The 16,260-nt window shown below is 49.1% G+C and overlaps 1 long non-coding RNA gene across 1 annotated transcript in view; it reads left to right on the top strand.

The window, feature by feature from the left end:
* The window catches only part of LOC138419720 (uncharacterized), a 386,183-nt gene that overhangs the window by 272,851 nt on the left and 97,072 nt on the right, over window positions 1–16,260 (top strand). The window contains exons 4-5 of the long non-coding RNA XR_011249042.1: window positions 9,324–9,372; window positions 10,473–10,549. This is a non-coding gene — a long non-coding RNA (uncharacterized lncRNA). The remainder of the gene's footprint in view (window positions 1–9,323; window positions 9,373–10,472; window positions 10,550–16,260) is intronic.

Genomic DNA, 16,260 nt, shown 5'->3' with positions numbered 1-16,260 from the left:
GGGACTGGAGGAGCCTGTTTCTCCAGGTGAGCTGAGTATGGTTTGCATGGGGATGTGGTGTGTCGATGATGATGGGGCTGAGACGAGACCCTGGTTTTGGAGAAGTGAAGGAGTGTGAACACTATTGTTATAGGCCCGACAATCCAGTGCACGTGTCTGTGATCATAAAGAGACAGAGCAAAGGGGACGTGTCAGGTGTGGCGAGGAGTCTTGGAACACTCCCTAGAGACGCAGGCACACTTACAGGCTCCTGGCAGTCTGGATAGTGGAGGGCAGAGAATTCAGGGTTCCTCAGAGAGGGGTCTGGAGAAGGAAATGGCAATCCTCTCCAGTATTCTTGCCTGGGAAATCCTGTGCACCAAGGAGTGTGGCAGGCTACAGTCCATGGGGTCACGCGAGTCGGACACAACTGAACAACAAAGCTACCACCACCGCCAGAGAGGGGTGGCACAGGTAACGTGCCTGGCTCACCCGTTCTCACTGGCATGTTTTTCTGGGGAACATATCACTTTAATTCACGGTGAGTTGTGACTTACAAAATGCCCTCCCCAAGAGGGACAGAAAGGCAGTGACAGAAATTTATACTAAGGTGTAAATGACTACCTGCAGGCTCCCTTCCCCAAACCAGGATTGATGAAGAGATTTGGGAAACCCAAAGTGGGCTGGAGAGGGGATAGAGGAGGACTCTCCAAAGCAGGAAGGGTGGGGCCAGGTCAAATCACCACTCACTTTGAAGGGGCAGCCCTTACAAGGCGCACAAGGGACACTCCGGGTCAGTGTTTGTTCTCACCATTAGCACAGAAGATGTGGGTGAATTTATGCATCACTATAGTTTCTGAGGGGCTTCCCTGGTGGCTCAGTGGTAAAGAATCTGCTTGCCAGTGCAGGAAATGTGGGCTTGATCCCTGGATCAGGACGATCCCCTGGAGGAAGAAATAACAACCCACTCCAGTATTCATGCCTGGGAAATCCCATGGACAGAGGAGCCATGGGGTTGCCAAAGAGTCAGACACAACTGAGCAACCAAACAGCAAGTTTCTGAGTCCCATTCAGCTGCGTGCAGAGTCAGTGTCAGAAGACCGTGAGTCTAAGCGCATGTGGCCCCCAAGGAGAAACGCTGCCCTGTGAGCACAGGTCCTGGGAGGGGGTGACCCGAGAGCCCAGCCCTGAGGGGAACATCCTGAAAGGGAGAGGGGGCCCCTCCTGCAGCCGCATTTACTCCTGGGTCACCCAGGACAGGAGTAAATGAAATGAGCAAAGTGACAGGGGCCAGAACTGCTGTAACTGACTGTGGGAGCAGGTGCCCCACCAACGACCCAGGAATCCACTCTGAGCTACCCCTTGCCCCTCCCTGGAGCAAACAGCCAGGGGTGTCTGCTCCAATTAAGCATTCTGGAGCAGAGGAAGAAACCACAGGACAGGTTTGGGGACCCACTGCACCCGCTGGGGGACAGGACTGAGCTAAGACTCCACTGAGGCCCTGAAAGGACCAGTAGACGCAGTGTCCTGGCGAGCCTTGGCATCAGCGTCCGTGCCCCGGACTCCCCAGGTATCTGACTGTCTCCTTCTGCCACATGGTCACCCTGGCAGACGGCTGTTCCTCCCCACCCACCCTCGCCCCTCCAAGACCTTCTCACATGGCGGCCAGCACAGCGTGCCACTCCCCAGGTGTTGGCAAGTCATCCTCTTGCTTAAAATCCTTCGTGGAGGGGAGGTCTCCCATACAGGGCTCCAGCTGTGGGGTCTTGGCCCCGCACTGACTGCAGTGGTCCCTTGGCTCGTGGCCGCCTCCCTCCAGCCTCCGCCTTCACACCACCTCTCCTCATCTCTCTTCCATCTCTTATAAGGACACCCGTCCTTGGACTGAAGCCCACCCAGGCCTACTTCAGGAGGAGCTCAGCGGGAGACCCTTAGCCTAATTACATGCACAGAGAGGAGTCGAGATGGCGGAATAGGACACGGAGCCCAGCTCCTGCCGAAGATACAGCCAAAATACATCCCCACGTGGAAGAGTTCCCGGAGAATACCTCACTGGACGCTGGCAGAGGATCCCAGACACCCAGAGATGCAAGAAAGAGCTCCACGTAACCGGCCAGGATGAAAGCAAAAAGAGAAAAAGGAATCGGGATGGGACCTGCACCCCGAGGAGGAAGCTGGAAAGGAGGAAAGTCCCCCCACCGTGGGGAGCCCCTTCTCGGGCGGGGACCTTAGCAGGGACAGAGGGGGAGCCTCGGAGGCTCGGGGGAGATCACAGCGGCTGGTTGGTGGCAGCCAGAACAGAGAGAGAGTCATGCCACCTCACTGTGGTCTCCAGCCCGAGACTTGCGGCTGCTGGTACCTGCGGGGCTGGGGACTGAAACTCAGGCTTCAGAGGACTGACCTGCGGAGAGGACTGGGGTTAGAGACAGCCTGCAAAGGGCCGAACTGTGATGCTGAAACCACACAGCTCAGACTGGGACTGGAACCCAGAGGCTGGGAGTGGAAACCACTGTCTTCATTGAAATTGCACACCTGATCTGAGGACTTCCTGAAGCTCTGGTTCTATATGTGTCCCCACAGAAGGAATTCAGTGAGAAACAAAGTGATAGGTAAGAAGTAGATTTATTTAGAGAGATACACACTCCTCAGACAAAATGTGGGCCGTCTCAGAAGGCGAGGGAGTCCCTGAAATACAGGGGGTAGCTTCTATAGGCTGGGTGATGTCACAGGCTAGTGAGTGGGGGACTGTCCCAACTATTTTGGGAAGTGTGTATGCTTGCGTCCTCGGTTGTGTCCGACTCTCTGCAACCCCGTGGACTGTGGCCCACCAGGCTCCATGGGATTTTCCAGGCAAGAGCACTGGAGTGGGTTGAAAGGGGTGGGGATTTCCAGAAATCAGGCCACCACCCACTCTTTGGTCTTTGATGGTTGGCCTCGATGTGTTACAATGAACGCATAAAGAGGCTCAAGGTCCCCTGGAAGGCAAATCTTCCACCATCTTGGCCCTAGTAGGTTCCAGATTTTGTCATGTTCTCAATGACTGTCACTCTTTTAAAGGTTGTGCCCTGCCCCGCTTCCCCCATGTCTCAGTACCAGCCGCATCTGGGGGTGTTTGCAGAGGAAGCCTGGACACCATAGAAGCCAAGTGCCCTTACTAACCAGCCTGGCTTGGGAAGGGAGGGGCAGGGCCACCATTAGCAGCCTAGCTTTTGGCATTCTCGTGGGGGGTGGGCACCACCATTGAAACCCCCCGTTAACGTGCATACATGGGAAAGGAATGGTGGGGGTAACCTTTCAGTTTGGAAAAACAAACAGTCTAAAGCCCTGTGCATGCCTGGCCTCTTTGCCCAGCCTCAGACAGTACCGGGTCTCATCTGGTTCACAGTCCGGTATTGCGCTGTGTTAGTCGCTCCGTCGTGTCCGACTCTTTGCAGCCCCATGGACTGCAGCCCACCAGGCTTCTCTTATCAATGTGATTCTCCAGGCAAGAATACTGGAGTGGGTTGTCATGCCCTCTTCCAGGGGATCTTCTCCACCCAGGGATAGAACCCAGGTCTCCCACATTGCAGGTGGATTCTTTCCCGTCTGAGCCACCAGAGGCAGGTGTGGAGGGAGAGACATGGAGACAGGGGTCCTGTGGGCAAAAAGCATCTGTGGGAATAGGCACCAAGCATCTGGGGGTTAGACAGGGTGTCCAGAGCTAGTCTACACAGCGCCTCTGCAGGAATTCTCCAGATGGTGCCCATCCTGGGCTGACCCAACCCTTGCCAGGGTAAGCAGCTGGGTGACAGAGGTGGGTGGAAGTGCCCGCTCTGCTGGGCAGGGAGCAGACCCCACAACTGCTCACAGCAGTCCAGAGATGCGGGGACAGAAAGTGCCAGGATCAGTGGGGCTGTCTCTGGGTGAGGGTTCCACACAGAGCACCCACTTTCTTCTGTCCACCCTCAACCCAGAGTTTGGACCACAGTGGTCCTTTGCAAAAACAGCTGCAATAGCGAAGCCCCGTCTTTCCAACGGGAGTGGCAGCTCCCCGTTGCTTTATGTCATAGCAGTGCTATTTCCTTTTATTATAAATAGGAATTTCACTCAAAGGGGTGCAGCCTAATACCCCTGGCCGCTTTGTACTTTAATCAGAGCTTTCCTGCCGAAAAATGTTTATCTTCCAGCAAAGAGGTGCTAATTTTATCTTGCAAGAGTGGGTATCTGCTTACGTCCCTTCTACCTTCGAGAAAGATAACCCCAAACGCATTATGTCATCTAAATACAGCATCCTTGGAGATCAAAGGGTAATGTACACATCTGCCAAGGTTGATGGAGCGGCCATTGGTGGGCCCTTCCGCCCGGCTGCGTGTGCTCCATTGATAGACGCACTTTGCCATTTCTATGAAAGAAACTCCCAGGCGCTCTGTTTGTGCCAGTTGATTTCGGCGATATTGGGAGGTTTTGAAATGAGACTCCAAAATAGATATGCCCTTCTCACCCCTGTATGTAATCCCACGCCAAAGGAAATGGCACAAGTTCAAATTTTTGTAATGGAAGCAACTCAGGACCAGATAAGACATATGTCCCTAAGAGGGACATTTTCATGTTTAAAATAGAGTCAGAATGATCCATAGCCCAGGTCCACCTGAGTGTGTTTGCCTTTCGACTCCAGTCCTCCTTCTGATCTCAGTTCAGTGTTTTTCACTTTCTTAGATCCCAGTGCATTATAAAAGAACACATCCCAACACACACACATACTTGAGATAAAAGCTCATAAGACGAGATGTAATCTTACCCTATGCACTGCACTGACATGTCTTGTCCATTCCCATCTACCTCTCGTCCTTTGCTTCTCAAAGTGTGGTCCCTGGACCAGCAGCGTGAGCATCATCTGAGTTAGAAATTCAGAATCAAGGGCCCTGCCCAGGCAGCACCGTGACCATGTTTGAGAAGCACCGCACCATCCCCCTAATACCAAAACCTGACAAAGAGGCCACAAAAAAAGAAAACTACAGGCCAATATCACTGATGAACATAGATGCAAAAATCCACAACAAAATTCTAGCAGTCAGAATCCAACAACACATTAAAAAGATCATACACCATGACCAAGTGGGCTTTATCCCAGGGATGCAAGGATTCTTCAATATCCACAAATCAATCAATGTAATTCACCACATTAACAAATTGAAAAATAAAAGCCATATGATTATCTCAATAGATGCAGAGAAAGCCTTTGACAAAATTCAGCATCCATTTATGATAAAAACTCTCCAGAAAGCAGGAATAGAAGGAACATACCTCAACATAATAAAAGCTTTATATGACAAACCCACAGCAAACATTATCCTCAATGGTGAAAAATTGAAAGCATTTCCCCTAAAGTCAGGAACAAGACAAGGGTGCCCACTTTCACCGCTACTATTCAACATAGTTCTGGAAGTTTTGGCCACAGCAATCAGAGCAGAAAAAGAAATAAAAGGAATCCAAATTGGAAAAGAAGTAAATTTTTTAATTTGTTTGCAACTCACTAAAAGGACTCCCCACTTACCCTCACTTCTTGATCTGGGATTTGACAAACCTGCTTCGGGGCTCTGGAGCCAGGGCACTGAGGGCTTCAGGCAGCTCTGTTGTGAGGAGAAATCAATGCGTCCTACACCTCTGCCCTGGGGGTTGCTTTCCGCAGACACCCTCCCAGCCTCCAGACTAAAAAGGGATGACCTCAAAGCCTATCCCCCTCCCCGTTCCATGACCCCATTGCTGCCTCCTTCTCTGCCTTCTCCTGGGAGATCCTACCACCCTCGCACACCCCCAGAGTGTATGCTCAGAAAGACGAAGATTTCCCACTCAGTGTGGTTTCAGAGGCTTTGTCACAACTTGGAGTTTAAGCCCCTGTGTTCTGTGAAGTTTGCAAAGAATTCTAAAGCTTAGGGGGAGCTGCATAGAGAGTGGCCTGCCACAGGCAAGGAGCCTGACCACTTGGGCCACTTACTGTGACCTCGTCTCCCTGGTTCCCTCATCATTAAGGGTCCTCTCAGAGCCCTCAGACCCAGGAGGGCCTCTGGGGCAGGATTGCTGGTGGGTGACATGGGATGAAGGAGGACGAGAGTGAAGGAAGCATCAGATGTCATGGGGAAAGGCCGACTCCCACCTCCTAGATTTAGAGTTGAGAATAAAACCGAAAGGCTTAGAAGCTCCTCAGACACCCTCACAGGGAAGGGCGATTGTCTCCCTCAGCTCAGGATGGCTTGCTGTTGTTCAGTCGCTAAGTCATGTCCGACCAACTCTATACCCCATGGACTGCAGCACACCAGGCTTCCCTGACCATCACCAGCTCCCCAAGCTTGCTCAAACTCATGTCCACTGAGTCGGTGATGCCATCCAACCATCTCATCCTCTATCATCCCCTTTTCCTTCTGCCTTCAATCTTTCCCAGCATCAGGGTCTTTTCCAATGAGTGGGCTCTTTGCATCAGGTGGCCAGAGGACTGGAAGGTTTAACAGGGTAAAATGACAGTATTAAAGGTATATAGCGTCGGGAAGTACAGAGCGCCTTGACCTGGCCAGGCTGGGGCAGCAGGGCGGCTGCCTTCTCTTACAGAGTGGATCCATCCTTGTGCTGTAAACATGCACTGCCTCACACAATTTTATCCTTTTTAAAAAAAAATTTTCAGGGCCTCGCTCAGTGGTCCAGTGGTTAAGACTTTGCCTTCCAGTGCAAGGGGTGCGGGCTCAGTCCCTGGTCCGGGTGCCAAGATCCCACACGCCTGATGGCCGAAACCCAAAATACAAAACAGGGGCAATATTGTAAGAAGTTCAATCAAGACTTTAAAAATGGTCCACGTCAAAAAAAAAAAAATCTAAAAAAAAAACAAAACTTTTTTTTAAATAAAATTAAATTTCAGAAATAACCTCTATCCTGGAAAACAGACAAAAGTCCAAAGAAACAACAAAACTCACCTGTATTTTCCTTATAGTGAGAAACCTTTGCTGGATATCCTAAAGACCTCCCAGCATCCTTGCCATCAAGAATCCCATGGACAGAGAAGCCTGGAGGGCTAGAGTCTTTGGGGTCACACAGAGTCGGACACGACTAAGAGACTAATACTTTCACTTTTTTTCACACAGACATAAATCTGTGTACACAGAGAAGCTGCTGCCTTGCGTAGTTTATAAACATAGATGGTGCAATACCAGACACATTCAGGAACCACCCCCCTTTTCTCCCAACAATATCTTAGAAGTGCTTTTGTTTTTCAGATTTTTGCCCATACTGCACAGCGGCATGTGGGGTCTTAATTCCCTGACCAGGGGTTTAACCAGTGCCCACTGCATTGGAAGGCAGAGTCTTAAACACTGGATTGCCAAGGAAGTCCAAAATCTTTGTTTTTTTTTTTTTAATTGAAGTATAGCTGACTTACAATATTGAATTAATACCAGGTGTGCAGCAGAGCGACCCGACATTTTCTACAGATCATACTCCGTTAACGGTTATTGCAGGACAATGGCTGGAACTCCCCTCACTGTACAGTCTGCCTTGGCTGTTCACCTAGTTTCCGTGCAGTAGTCTGTGCCTCTTCATCCCCTGCCCCTCGTTTTCCCCTCCCCGCTTCCCTCTTCCCAGTGGTAACTGTTGGTTTGTTCTCTGCATCGGCGAGTCTGGCTCCCTTCTGCACATGCATTCACTTGTACTGGTTTTTACGTTCCACATAGAGGTCTTTCCATGTCCTCTGTGTTTTGGCCTCGCTGTTTAAGCCAGTGCTCAGTATTTCGTATGGTTTTCAAATGCCACAGTTGGCTTTGCCATGTCCACATCCATCGTCATTTCAGTTACTTTCCGTGGCTTCTTATAAAAAACATGTTTGCCTGAACATCCCCAGACCTACCCCCCACTGTTCTCACGTGGGTATTTCTTCACCAAAACTGAGTTCTAAAAAGTGCAGTGTCTAGGTTGTCAGATGTGTGGGTTTACACTTTGAGTAGATCCGATCAATCACTTCTGTAAAAAACAGCGATTTGTGGACCCGTGATTGAGAAATCTGTATGCAGGTCAGGAAGCAACTGTTAGAACTGGACATGGAACAACAGACTGGTTCCAAATAGGAAAAGGAGTACGTCAAGGCTGTATATTGTCACCCTGCTTATTTAACCTATATGCAGAGAACATCATGAGAAACACTGGGCTGGAAGAAACACAAGCTGGAATCAAGATTGCTGGGAGAAATATCACTAACCTCAGATATGCAGATGACACCACCCTTATGGCAGAAAGTGAAGAGGAGCTAAAAAGCCTCTTGATGAAAGTGAAAGTGGAGAGTGAAAAAGTTGGCTTAAAGTTCAACATTCAGAAAACGAAGATCATGGCATCCGGTCCCATCACTTCATGGGAAATAGATGGGGAAACAGTGGAAACAGTGTTAGACTTTATTTTTCTGGGCTCCAAAATCACTGCAGATGGTGATTGCAGCCATGAAATTAGAAGACGCTTACTCCTTGGAAGAAAAGTTATGACCTAGATAGTATATTGAAAAGCAGAGACATTACTTTGCCAAAAAAGATCCGTCTAGTCAAGGCTATGGTTTTTCCAGTAGTCGTGTATGGATGTGAGAGTTGGACTGTGAAGAAAGCTGAGCGCTGAAGAATTGATGCTTTTGAACTGTGGTGTTGAAGAAGACTCTTGAGAGTCCCTTGGACTGCAAGGAGATCCAACCAGTCCATTCTGAAGGAGATCAGTCCTGGGATTTCTTTGGAAGGAATGATGCTAAAGCTGAAGCTCCAGTACTTTGGCCACCTCATGTGAAGAGTTGACTCATTGGAAAAGACTCTGATGCTGGGAGGGATTGGGGGCAGGAGAAGAAGGGGACGACAGAGGATGAGATGGCTGGCTGGCATCACTGACTCGATGGACTTGAGTCTGAGTGAACTCCAGGAGATGGTGATGGACAGGGAGGCCTGGCGTGCTGCGATTCATGGGGTCACAAAGAGTCGGACACGACTGAGCAACTGAACTGAACTGAACTGATGGCTAAGCTTACTCCCCATCCTCTTCCCAATACTGGCCATGGCCAGTCTCTGCATTGTGACTGACATGTGAACTAATAGCAATATCCTGTTATTTTAATTTGTTTTTTTTTATTTAAAAAAAAAACCAACATATTTATGTGACCGTGGTGGAATCTTCTACTCACGGCATGTGGGATCTACTTCCCTGACCAGGGGTGGAACCCAGGCCTCTACATTGGGAGCTGGAGTCTTAGCCGCTGGCCCACCAGAAAGACTGCCATGTCCTGCTCATTTGGCGTTTCCTGCTCCCCAGTGTGTTTGCACATCTTTCCACACCTGGCATTTCTGCTCTTCTTTCAGGCGCTGCCTCCCCCTGTCCTGTGAACGGTTCTGCTTGGACGTCCTGTAGGTGAGTGTTTATCTTCTTTTAACCTGATCTCTAAGACTGCATTAAATATTTTGGATATTAGTTGTTCTGTGCTTTATATTTTGCAAGTATTTTTTCCCAGTTGGTCGCTTGGATTTTCACTTTGTTTATGGTGTTGATTGTTACACAGATTTTTGACTTGGTTTGCTTTTGCAATTATACTTTTAAGAAAACGTTCTCTATCTTCAAAGTCTTCTATGTTTATTCCTAATAGCTTTATGGTGTAAGTTTTTGGTGTTTTTTTTTTGTTGTTGTTTTGTTTTGTTTTGTTTGCTTTTGCACTTTTGCCAATTGTCCTGATGCCATTTATTGAGTGGTTGGTCCTTTCCACGATGTACTGAAATATCTTTGTTGTCATCGTGTGAGAAACGCTCAGACATATGTATGGGCTGCTGGACACCCTATTCTGTGGGTTGGTCTGTTTTTTGTTTTTCTTTTTCATGTGCTTTCATGGAAATAATTGATAGGCTTCACTATGGTCAAAAAATATGTTTTGTATCCTTTCAACCTTTTTATCTTTACTGAGACTTGCTTTATGATCCAGAAGAGTGGAAGGGCAGGTTTTTCTGTAAAGGCGGGGATTGCAAACATTTTAGGGTTTGCAAGCCAGGTAATGCCTCTGTTATGTATTCTTTGTGGTTTTGTTCAGTTTTATTTGGGACAGCCCTTTAAAAACATAAAAACCACGCTTAGGTCATGGACTATGCAAACACAAGCCATGAGCCACAGTGGTCCAGCAGATGGTTGGCCAGCCGTGGTCGGCCCTCTGTGTGCTCGGGAGAAGCGGTGGGCTCTGCTGTCATTGAGTAGCACGTTCTGTCAACGTCCCTCAGGTCGAGCTGGTTTACAGAGTGCAAGTCTTCTATACCTGTCGTGACTGGTTGTGTTTGCTTGTTTTTTCTATCATTGAGAGAATCTCCACTATATTTGTGGATTGGACTCTCTCTCCTGTTTGGTTTTTGTTTCCTGCATTTTCAAGGTTAAGCACTTACTTCACTGCTTGGCCTCTTGAAGAGTGGTTACATCCAACTGGTTTGTTGAATTAGTAACTAAAATGTAATCGATGTCTTTGCTGTTGGCAGGTTTACCAATAACACTCTCTCAGATTCTAAGCTGTGAAACATCAGTCTTCAGTTTGCAGTTCTTCCAGAAACCAATGGTGAGGACATTTTGATGGGGCCTCAGTTTTCTCATGTGTAAAATGTAAACAATAAGTCTCCTTGGTTGGTTGGGAAGATTAATTGGGATGATCCATGTGGAGGTTAGTAAAAGTAGGTGCTTGGTGCATTTTAGCTATTAGGATTAGAGGATTACTATTAGCATTCTTTCCTAAGTACTCGAGGCAAACACAAGAAAGCTTTTGCTTGGCCTATGGCTGTGGTTGACCAGGAAAGGTGGGGAGCAAGTTGGGAGCAGTCACTGAACAGACTCCAACCACATGGCATGGATTGTATTCTGACTCCCAAGTTTGCAAATGGTATCCTTCCCATTCTCTCTGACAACCACAAAAGATAAAACCCACTCAGCCAACATCCACTCCTATAGTCTCCAAAATGTTAAATCCTAGACTTTATCATGAATGCAAATAATTATGAGAACCACAGTGAAAACAGTGTTGTGAGGAGAGGTGCTTGAGCACAGATCCTGACTTCAGTGCTTACTGGGTGTATCAGTTAGCTTTTGACATGAGAGTGCTGCATAACAAACAACCATAGAACCTCAGCATCATGAGAATGCTAAGTATGTCTTGCTTGTGCATCTCGAATGAGCTGGGGTTCAGCTGGGCAGCTCTGCTGAACTTGGCTGGATTCACTCCTGTTCTGGGATCGGCAGTGGGGCTGATCTATGCTGAATGTTCCTGGGACAAAAGGACGCCCACTTAGCTGCACTTGCTTCTCATCTCCAGCAGGCCAGCTCGGGCATGTCCTTGTGGCCATGGCAACATCGCCAAAGAGCCCGCCCCAGTGCGAGGCCACTTATTAAACCCCCTTCCCGCATGGTGACCAACGCAAGTACGTGGCTGAGGCCAAAGTCCAGGGGTGGAGCCTGTTGCCCTGCCCATGGGGTCAGAGCTCTCCACAGTTACAGGGCAAATGCAAAAATGTAGGAAGGGGTGAAGAACTACCACTGACGCCATCTGCCAGCCCAGGTGTGTGATATCTCAGACCCAGTTTGTTCATCTACGACTGGGGACCATTCTCTATCTCACCTATCTGGTGAGAGGTTTAGATTAGAGAGAGTGTCAAGGGCAGATGTTATAGGACCTGACGCAAAAGAGATGTCCGACTGGGGGCAGCCCTTCCTTTATTAATGATAATGATTCATGGATAATGATGATTGTGGATTCACATTCCACAGCTGAGGACCTAGCTTTCCCTATTCTTCCTTCCTAAAGGGAACAGATCAGTCTCTGTGTTCTGTATTTCCTGCAGTGTGAAGCTTCGCCTTTTGTTTTAATAGCACTTTTTAAAGAGCAAATGTTTTTAGGTTTTAATTTTATCCATTTGTTTACTTAGTGCATCTTCTATCATATCTAAGAAAACCTTACTTCATGAAGATATATTTCTTATACTTTTTTTTTAGAAGTTTTATAGTCTTAGCTCTTGCATTTAGACTTTTGGTAGATTTAAAATTAATTTTTGTATATGGTGTGAGGTAGGGGTTGGAGTTCATTTTTTCCCTACATGACTATCTGGTTGCTCTGCGCGTTCCTTTCCGGTTCTTACTGGCTAAGCGTTGGATTCTATCAAATGCTTCTTCCATACCACATCACACATTGAAATACTAATAAGCATGAATTGCAGAAATAGATTGATAATAGCCACCAGGACTATGAACGGGAATGGAAAGAGGACTCATTCCTCTGGGTTGGTTTACTACCTCCATAGCTAGAGGCATGTGACAGACAGCCACAGGCAAGTCTTCCTCTCCTCCCAGATAATCACCTTTCCAGCCTCTTACTGCCAGCAGTGAGCACATGACCCAGTTTGGGCCAATGGCGCATGAGAGAAAACATGCTGTGAGACTCCTGGAAAAGAGGTTTTCTCTCCAGTGAAAGGAGAGAGGTCACTTGTCCATCTTCCTGCCTTTGGAGGAAGTCCTATGAAGACATGATGTTTAAAGAAACCCCTGCTGACTTGTAACAATGCGGGGAAGACCACGAGAACTTCAGAGATGCTAAGCATTACTGGGAAACTCATTCCATCACAGGGCACTGAACCCAGACTTCCTGTTTGGGGAGATAATTTACTCCTTTATGATGAGTGTCACGTTAGTTGATATTTTATTTTGTATAAACCATATAGGCTCCTCCCCCAACCCCCAATCCCAGTCCAGTCTAGAATGAATATTTTCTAGAAAATCTGCTAGGTATTTTCATCATCCAATTCTCTCCAAACATGGAAATGGAGGAGATGCTGATTCCATAAGGCATAGAGTCCTGGGATGGGACCTACGGGCACAGAGGAGAGAGTGCTAGGCCTGGAAGGTCCAAGGCTGGGTTCTCACATTGCTGGCCTCCCCAGCACCTCTAGGCTTCCTTCATTCTCTCCTATCCCAACCACCTTCTCTTGATAAAGCCTTCCTCCCACCTGAAATACTCCCCTGACCTCTGCCCTTTCCCTTGTCTGGCAGGCCCTCCTCATCCTTCAGGCTTCAGTTTAATGATTACTTTCTCAGGGGGTCCCTCCCAGGCCCTCCCAGACTCTCTCTTAGCACTCTGAATTTTCACCTGTGACAGTGATCCCAATTAAAATCAAGTGTGTGATTTGCTGTACTCTGTCTCTTCCACCTGACTGTAAACTCCCTGAGGATGGGGGTCAGAGCTGCCACTGGGGCCCCATGCTCAACACCTAGTACAGTGCCTGGCACCTTAGAAGCATTCAGCACACATCTCTGACTGATTGACGGGTGGGTGAATGGATGGGTGTATGGAAGGATTGATGGGTGGGTGGATTGGTGAATGGGTGAAGGGTGGGTGGATTGGTGGATGGGTGGATGGATGGATTGGTGGATGGGTGGATGGGTGGATTGGTGAATGGATGATGGATGGGTGGATTGGTGGATGGGTGGATGGGTGGATGGATTGGTGGATGGGTGTATGGAAGGATTGATGGGTGGATGGATGGATTGGTGAATGGGTGATGGATGGATGGGTAGATGGATGGATTGGTGGATGGGTGGATTGGTGAATGGATGATGGATGGGTGGATTGGTGGATGGGTGGATGGGTGGATGGATTGGTGGATGGGTGTATGGAAGGATTGATGGGTGGATGGATGGATTGGTGAATGGGTGATGGATGGGTGGATTGGTGGTTAGATGAACGGAATGGCACTCCCACAACTTACATGATTGAAAGCAAGTTACCTCCCCTTTCTTGGCTGTAGTTTTCTTATCTGTCGTATAAGGAGCCTGGACTAGATGGAATCTAAGACTCTCTCCACTGCCAGTTCTTCATCAAATTGAATCCAGATGCTCGGATGTGGCTTTCCTTTCAGAATTGGCCCTCCCCCCATCTATCCATTTACTTTACCACCACTGATGACCCTGAAGTTGTCCCAGAAGCTCATTCCATGTAAGCATCCCACTGAGGACAGCTGGAGCTGGTGACCTTAACCACCCCAAGATGCTGGTGTGGTGGTTTCCAGGCTTGGGAAGGCTTCAGTGTCTGGTGGTTTCTCCCAGATGCCAGGTCCCAGTTCCCTTGTCTAGTGATGGGAAGGCAGACATTTGGTGGGCTGGCAGCAGCTGGTGGAGATGTGACTTCATTTCAGCCCATCTGTTCAGTGTCACACGCATGGAGAGTAAGAAGCGTCCTCTTTTCAGATTAAAGATCGGAGCCGGTGCAGTGTCCTGCGGGGCCCACTCTGGGCTTTTACGCCTGTGTAGTGTATGCAGCAGGGGCTCTAGCCTGGGCCCGTGGAAAGTTATCTTAGAAACCCACAGCATCCACACTGGTGTCTTAAATCTCTTTATCACAACACACACTGGAATCAAGGGCGATGACACGTCCCATCACTTGTACTTTTCTTTCCATCTACTTTCCCTGCTCCGGCAGGAATCATGGTCAGAGGTGACCGTTTATTGAGCCCCGCAGTGCCAGGAGCAGTGCTGGGGCCATTTCCTGCTTTCTCTCATATCCTCACAATAGTTCTCGCTGTGCATTCTCACCCTCATTGGGTAGATGGGGTAACTGAGCATCAGAGGTGCCCCCAGACCTTCCCAGGGCCACACGGCTTTACACGGTGGCTCTGGGATTCGAACCCAGCTCCAGACCTCTGAGGCTGTGTGTGTGCCCTGTCCAGGGGGCACCCATGGCGGCCCCACCCATCAGAATGTGGAATCAGAGCCAACACCCCGGCTGCCTCCCCTCGCCTGTGCTGACGCCCTGCGGGTGAGGCAGAGACAAGCCGTGAGACCATCAGTGGGGCTCCCTCTGGGCTCGTGGCTGCTCCACTGACCCACCATCTGTAGCCAGTTCTGTGGGATGGTCGCACATCTCTTTGAAACGAAGATGATGACGTGTTGTTGGTGGGGTTTTTAATATATTTATGTATTTGTTTGGCTGTGTTGGGTCTTAGTTGCATAGCCCGGGATCTCTCCTTGCAGTGCATCATGACCTTTCTAGCTGTGGCACATAGGCTTAGTTACCCTGTGGCGTGAAACATCCTAGTTCCACAACCAGGGCTCCAACCCATGTCCCCTGCATCACAAGGCAGATTCTTAACCACTGGGCCATCAGGGGTGTCCCAGTGTTTTTAAGAATTGAAAAGACGGTGTTTCATAGGAAGGGATTCAGGGGCGGGGAATGTGTAAATAGAATGTTTAGAGTTGCTGCAATACCTTGGGCTGGAGACAGTCTCCTAGATGCCACCTCGGAGCATTGATGGAGCTCAGCTACCTGCTACCTCCATCCCTCTTGACCTGTGAGAGGAGTCACCTCCCAGGTTTACCTTCTATTAGTCTTGAGTGAGTTACTTGCAGCTGACAGCATTCCAAACTAATACACAATCTAAGCCACAAACCACCTTTCAGACACCCAATGCCTTCGAAGACTATCCAGGGGAAGATCCAATTCCTTAGCCCCCATTACACAAACGTCTGAACTCTTCCTCCACCCCCCCCACCCCCCTCCACCCCCCCCCCCGCCCCACAACCAACCATCTCAGGCAAGCCACCGGTGCACTCTGCCTCTCCTTGACAAAGCCCCACAGCAAATTCCAGCTCATCCATCACCAGGGCTCCTTAGCCACTGTCTGTTCTCTAGCCACATTCCAAATTACAAACAACAGGAAAAAAAATCATAGAGAGAGCTGGCCTCCCCACATCTCCAACTCCACAAACACAATCAGATGATGGGAGGCGAAAATCAAACAGCCTGGCGTTCCATCTGCATCGCGAATCTGCAGTCCAGATTCTCCCGGGTAGCAGCGCATGCCTCCCGCCACCACATTGTTACCCAACCCTGCCATTAGGGACAGCAAACCCGTACTTACAATCAAAATGAACGTAATATGGAACCAGGAGGCAGCTCAGTTCCAGGAACAGCGGCGGAGCCCGCCGGTCCCCCGCCGGTCCCCCGCCAGCCCCTCCGGCTCCCGCCCTCGGAGCCCCGGTTCTGCGCTCAGCAGACATCCACTCTGACGTCAGGATCTACACTGCCATCCCTTCCAAGTCCGCCTCCTGCCCCAGGAGAAGCCTTCTCTTCCGCCATGCATTTCCTCCTCTCTCACACTGGTCTCTGCCTTTCTGATCAGACACCCTCTAACTTCAGTGGGACCACGGTGCAGAGTCAAGATCCCTGGGTCCGAAGCTTTTATTTTTCACAGCAGCAGTATGCAATGTTGGGCCTGGTGCAGGGGAAGAGGG

This window comes from Ovis canadensis, chromosome 14, assembly GCF_042477335.2.
Source record: "Ovis canadensis isolate MfBH-ARS-UI-01 breed Bighorn chromosome 14, ARS-UI_OviCan_v2, whole genome shotgun sequence".
Taxonomy (NCBI): Eukaryota; Metazoa; Chordata; class Mammalia; order Artiodactyla; family Bovidae; genus Ovis; species Ovis canadensis.
The sequence above is the reverse complement of the archived record's forward strand: the minus strand, read 5'-3'. Positions and strand labels throughout refer to the sequence as shown.